The sequence below is a fragment of the Penaeus japonicus genome, unplaced genomic scaffold (genome assembly GCF_977035675.1).
Source record: "Penaeus japonicus unplaced genomic scaffold, GWHDUDI00000001_assembly GWHDUDI00000026, whole genome shotgun sequence".
Classification (NCBI taxonomy): Eukaryota; Metazoa; Arthropoda; class Malacostraca; order Decapoda; family Penaeidae; genus Penaeus; species Penaeus japonicus.
In genome coordinates, this window is record NW_028234428.1 from 27,374,318 (window position 1) to 27,381,175 (window position 6,858).

Here is a 6,858-nt window from a genome sequence, read left to right on the forward strand (position 1 = left end):
TTAGGTGGAGAGAGAAAGTTCACGAGGAGAGAGAAAGATTAGGTGGAGAGAGAAAGTTTACGAGGAGAGAGAAAGATTAGGTGGAGAGAGAAAGTTTACGAGGAGAGAGAAAGATTAGGTGGAGAGAGAAAGTTTACGAGGAGAGAGAAAGATTAGGTGGAGAGAGAAAGGTCACGAGGAGAGAAAAAGATTAGGTGGAGAGAGAAAGGTCACGAGGAGAGAGAAAGATTAGGTGGAGAGAGAAAGGTCACGAGGAGAGAGAAAGATTAGGTGGAGAGAGAAAGGTCACGAGGAGAGAGAAAGATTAGGTGGAGAGAGAAAGTTTACGAGGAGAGAGAAAGATTAGGTGGAGAGAGAAAGTTTACGAGGAGAGAGAAAGATTAGGTGGAGAGAGAAAGTTTACGAGGAGAGAGAAAGATTAGGTGGAGAGAGAAAGTTTACGAGGAGAGAGAAAGATTAGGTGGAGAGAGAAAGGTCACGAGGAGAGAGAAAGATTAGGTGGAGAGAGAAAGATTAGGTAGAGAGAGAAAGGTCACGGGGAGAGAGAAAGATTAGGTGGAGAGAGAAAGGTCACGAGGAGAGAGAAAGTTCACCAGGAGATAGAAAGATTAGGTGGAGAGAGAAAGTTCACGAGAAGGGAGAAAGGTCTCAAGGATAGATCTGAATTCATGGGTCATCCGAGCCTTGGAGGATAAGGGGGTGGGAGGGGGAGGGGGAGGAGAAGGTGACATGAGCTTAAGATGAATGGGTATAGCAAGACGTTTCAAGGATTGCCTTTCGAATCTGTAGAAAGGATCTCTATTTTCTCTTTTTTTCTCTCTTTCTCTTATGTTTATCCCTTCTCTTTTCTCCTTGTTCCATATTTTCCCCTTTCCTTTTCTTTCTTTTCCTTTATTTCTTTCTCCCTAGCTTTACTCCTTCTTGTTCCCGTCTTTCGCATGTACCGTTTTTGTCTTTCTTTTTGTCTCTATCTATCAATTTATTTGTATTTCTCGCCCTCTTCTTTCTATCTCTCCCTCTTACCTCACACTCTCTGTCTATGTCTATCCCTATATCTCTTTCTCTCTAACTTTATCCATCCCTATCCATCCATATCCCCTTTCTCTCTCTCTAACAATTTATCTAAACTCCGCTCTCTCTCATTTTCTCTTTCTCTATATCTCCCCCAACCTTTTATTTTTCTGTCTCCCTATTTTTCTCTCTTCACACTCTTTTCTCTCTCTATCCCTCTGTATCCCCATCCCACCCTCACTCTCTCCCCCCTCTTCTCTCTCTCTCTCTATCTATCTATCTCTCAGGCGTCATCCCTCTTGCTAAAGTACAAAGCGAGTAATCAAAGAACGAATTCTCGGCCGGCCCGCGTCATCCGCCTTTTATACGTCATAACTCTCTTCATGTCAAATATTTAGCCCCAAATATCTGGCTATCATGTTGATCGTCTTCTCTCATAAAGTATCCTGTTACGGCAGATTTTTCTTCCTCCCCAGTTTCTGTGGCGAAGGACTTAAAACACGCGAATTTATTTCCCGCCATGATTTGCGCGGGAAAGACCGTTATAAATTCGAGTGTTTTGGGAGAAGTTCCTTTTCGGCGCAGTCTGTTTCCGTTGGCTTAAGAGGAGCTCTTCTTCTTACGTCTTTTCGGGGAATTGCATCGTGTTTTAGTTATTTTCATTCTCTTTTCTTGTCTCCATCTCTCTCTCTCTCTCTCGCTCTCGGTTCCTCACTCACTCTCTCTCGCTGTTTCCGTTTCTCTTTCTTTGTCTCCATTTCTCTCTCTGTTTCTGTGTGTCTGTCTCTCTCTCTCTCTCTCTAGGTCTCTCTCACTCTCTCCATCTCTCTCTGTCTGTCTGTCTTTCTCTCTCACTCTCTCTCTCTCTCTCTCTCCCCCTTTCTAACTCTCTCTCTCTCTCTCTCTCTCTCTCTCTCTCTCTCTCTCGCTCTCTCTCTCTCTCTCTTCCGTCGCTGATTTTCGATTCGCAACAACTCTCCACTCACGTCACTTCCTTGTCCATCCTTGTCTTCTCGTCTGTGTTTTTCACCTTGCTTTCTTAACTCTTTCTGATTCTAACTTTATATTTATCAACACAGTATAAATATCTTTCTTTTCCTTCCTACAAATTCTTGTGTTCGTTTAGTTTTTATCAACACTTTTTCTTCCTCCTTTTTACTTAACCATTTGCTCTCTTCTTCCTTAACGAAGAAATATATAAAAAAATGAATAAACAGACTAAAGGAACAAATAGATAAACGATTATGTGAATAGATAAGTGAATGAATGGACAAAGTAATTAATAAATAAACAATTAAATGAATATATAATACATGTATGAGTAAATAAACAGACAGATGAATACATGAACAAATAAATAAATAAGTGAATAAATAGATAAACGAATAAATAGATAAGTAAATAAATAGACAAGAGTACACACAAATGACCGAATAAAGATCCTGTTCAGCAGCATCACAACACCGAAATATCTCTGTCACCACCATTACGGGATTCATTTCCGTGTGAGAATTGTAACCGGCTCTCGGGGTCCCAGTCCCGCTGAAACTGCACTGTGGTCGGGGGATTTGCCGAAAACGCGCTGTTGACATCGGGGGATCACGTAAATACAAGTGCTTCTGTGTGGGCCTCTAACATTGTGTGGTGAGCATTCTCTGGTCTCTCTCTCTCTCTCTCTCTCTCTCTCTCTCTCTCTCTCTCTCTCTCTCTCTCTCTCTCTCTCTCTCTCTCTCTCTCTCTCTCTCTCTCTCTCTCTCTTCTCTTCCCTCTCTCTCTCTCTCTCTCTCTCTCTCTCTCTCTCTCTCTCTCTCTCTCTCTCTCTCTCTCTCTCTCTCTCTCTCTCTCTCTCTCTCTCCCTCTCTTTTTCTCTCTCTCCCTCCCTCCCTCTTCCTTTCTCTTTCTCATTCTCTTTCTCTCTCCCTCTTTCTGATACGAAGGCCAAATATAACAATGATAGTATTGATAACAATGATAGTAATAATGATAATGATAATAATGGTAAAAGCTAATTATAATGATGATGATAATAATAATAGTAATGATTATAACAATGATGATGATAGCAATCATAATGATAAAAATAATGATGATAATAGCACTGATTTTGAATATAATGATGGCAACAATAGATAATAAAGATTACCATAAAAATGATCAATAATCACAAAAAACAACAACAACAACTAAGCAGTAGCAAAAACAACAATAACACAAAACAAAGAAGAAGAATTAGAAGATAAAGAGAGAGAAAAAAAAGGAAAGTCCAAACACGAAGATAAATTCCCGCACGCGCTTGCTGGGGACAAGAGGGATCCGAAGTAAACAACACAGCGTATCACCCAAGCACACACGCAAACGAGGACGCACTACGTTTTCACTCATTTTTTTCGCTTCTCTCTCTCTCTCTCTCTCTCTGTCTCTCTGTCTGTCTGTCTCTCTCTCTCTCTCCCATTCTAACTCTTTCTCTCTCTCTCTCTCTCTCTCTCTCTCTCTCTCTCTCTCTCTCTCCCCTCCTCTCTTTCTTTCTTTCTCTCTCTCTCTCTCTCTCTCTTTCTTTCTCTCTCTCTCTCTCTCTCTCCCTCCCTCCCCCCTCCTCTCTTTCTTTCTTTCTCTCTCTCTCTCTCTCTCTCTTTTCAATTCTTCGTGTTGTATTTAAGGTGAAGGTTTGTTACTTGATTTTAGATTTTGTGTTTATATGTGTGAATATATAGGAGGGTGTGATAGTGGTGGAGGGGAGGAGAGGGGCTGGTGGGGACTTGGAGGGGGGGCAAGGGGGGAAATAGGGAAGGGGAAAAAGAAATGCGCAGTAGCTTGTGGAAGAATGTGTTTTTTTTTTTATTATTATTATTTTTTTTGATATGTCATGTAATAGATTTATGGAATAGAGACTAAGAATATATTTTTGGGGGGACGTTGTAGGGGTACGAACGTATTTGCTTATTTGGTTCCTATAATTTGTTTTCGTACAATTTGTACCGTTCTTGATATTAATCATGCTTATAATCAAAGAATTTAAAAAAAACTACAATCATATGATATTCATCCATATGAATACAATAAGATGAAAGTCAATAGATCTCTTATATCATCATAATAATATCATTACGCAGTTATAGGAAAAATATTCTTTAGTACTATCATACAGTACAAGCCATATATCACTATATCTCTACGCGATCTCCCTTCCTTCCACCTGTATCTCGTCACCCAATCAGCTTTAACTTCAATCCATCCATCACGATAGCTGTCTTTTATGAGTCCTTCCATCCTGCCTGCCAATATCCTATTCGACCTCCCGCCGTTCTAATGATATGTGCAATTCCGATTGAAATTTCAATTGGATTTTTTATATTTTTTATCATTTTTTTTTTCTGGCGCGGCTTTATATTTTCTTCCCAACTCTATCTATCGTCTTGATCAAGTCATTTATTTTTTTTTATCTGTAAAAAAGAGGGAAAGCGTATCGGCAAACCCACCGGATATCTCCTCTTGGTAGAGAACCGCGAACCGCTATTTTTAGCGCGTTCGGTTCGAAGCGAGATTTCTGAGCAGGATATTCGAAGTTTCGTGATTCCCGTCTCTCTCTCTTTATCTCTCTCTCTCTCTCTCTTTCTTTCTTTCTCTCTCTCTCTTTCTCTCTCTCTCTCTCTCTCTCTCTCTCCCCCTCCCCCCCTCCCCCCTCCTCTCTCTCTCTTTCTCTCTCTCTCTCTCTCTCCCCCTCCCCCCTCCTCTCTCTCTCTCTCTCTCTCTCTCTCTCTCTCTCTCTCTCTCTCTCTCTCTCTCTCTCTCTCTCTCTCTCTCTCTCTCTCTCTCTCTCTCTCTCTCTCTCTCTCTCTCTCTCTCTCTCTCTCTCTCTCTCTCTCTTTCCGCCTCCCCCTATCTCTCTATCTCTTTATCTCACACTCTCTTTTTTTTATTCCTTCCCTCCATTTGTATATACAAATCTGCTTACCCGGTCTTTACCCTTATTATCGTTATCATTCCTCGTTATTCAATTCATCTAGGCACAAGAACGGGAAGAGGAAGACAGACACAAAAGAGAGAGAGAGAGAGAGAGAGAGAGAGAGAGAGAGAGAGAGAGAGAGACTAAGAATATATATTTTGGGGACGTTGTGGGGGTACGAATGTATTTGCTTATTTGGTTCCTATAATTTGTTTTCGGACAATTTGTAACGTTCTTGATATTTATCATGCTTATAATCATAGGGGAAAGAGAGAGAGAGCGAGCGAGAGAGAGAGCGAGCGAGAGAGAGAGCGAGCGAGAGAGAGAGGGAGGAGGGCGAGAGAGAGAGAGAGAGGGGGGGGGGGGCGAGAGAGAGGGAGAAAGAAAACAAAAGGGAGAGAAAAAAAAAGAAAGAGAGAGAGAAAGTAGACATATATCCGATAGATGAGTGATTCTCAACCAGGGGTAAATTTACTCCCTGGTGGTAAAAAAAAATCATGGCAGGAGGTAAATCCATACCATTATTGCTGGCCGTTGCAACGGGTCTTGGTAGTCAGGGTACGCGTTAAATTGAACTTGGTTGCACTAGTTTTCAGTCTGGAATTCACTCGAGGATGAGTGATGGTTGAACGTTATTCACCCATTCATCCATCGTCATATTGCAAGCCTATCGATTTTGTTGTCAGATTTTGGCGACAACCTTCAGTTATTGCTTTCTGTTATATCTGTATGATTTTCTTTTCTCAAGTGGACAGTGTTTATTCCATTCCTTTTATTAGAAATGATTCTGTGCAAACCCTTAATGGCGAGGGTGTCCCATTTTGGAATTGTGGGCTGGGAATCAGTGTCATAGATCTAGAAGAAAAGAAAGATTTGTGGGCTGGGAATCAGTGCCTTAGATCTAGAAGAAAAAAAAGATTTGTGGGCTGGGAATCAGTGCCATAGATGTTGAAGAAAGGAAAGATTTGTGGGCTGGGAATCAGTGCCATAGTAGATTCTAGAAGAAAGAAGATTTGTGTGGAGGAATCAGTGTTAGATTAGAGAAAAGAAGATTTGTGAGCTGGCGAATCAGTGTGCCAAGATCTTGAGAAAGAATGATTTGGGGGCTGGAATCAGTGCCATAGACTAGAAGAAAGAAAAGATTTTGTGGGTAGGAATCAGTGATTAGATTAGAGAAGAAAGAATTGTGGGTGGGATCAGTGCCATAGATTAGAGAACGGAAAGATTTGTGGGTGGGAATCTGTTGCATGATCTTTTTTTTTTTTTTTTTTTTTATAATATATTATATATTATAATATTATTTTAGAAGAAAAGAAAGATTAGGGCTGGGAATCAGTGCCTTAGATCTAGAAGAATAAAGAAGATTTGTGAGTGGGAAATTCAGTGCCATAGATCTAGAAGAAGAAAGATTGGTGGATGGAATCAGTGCATAGTTAGAAGAAGGAAAGATTTGATTGCGGCTGGGAATCAGTGCATAGATCTAGAACGAAGGTGGGGGAAAGATTTTGTGGGCTAGGAATCAGTGCCATAGATCTAGAAGAAAAGAAAGAAAGATTTTGTGGGTGGGAATCAGTGCCATAGATTCTAGAAGAAAAAAAATGATTTGTGGTGCTGGGAATCGTGCTAGATTAGAAGAAAAGAAAAGATTTGTGGGCTGGGGAATCAGTGCCTTGATTAGAAGAAAAGAAAGATTTGAGGGCTGGAAATCAGTGCATAGATCTAGAGAAAGCAGACTTTGTGGGCTGGATCAGTGCTAGATTAGAAGAAAGGAAAGAAAGATTTGTGGGCTGGGAATCAGTGCCATAGATCTAGAAGACAAAGAAAGATTTGTGGGCTGGAATCAGTGCCTTAGATCTAGAAGAAAAGAAAGATTTGTGGGGCTGGGGAATCAGTGCCATAGATCT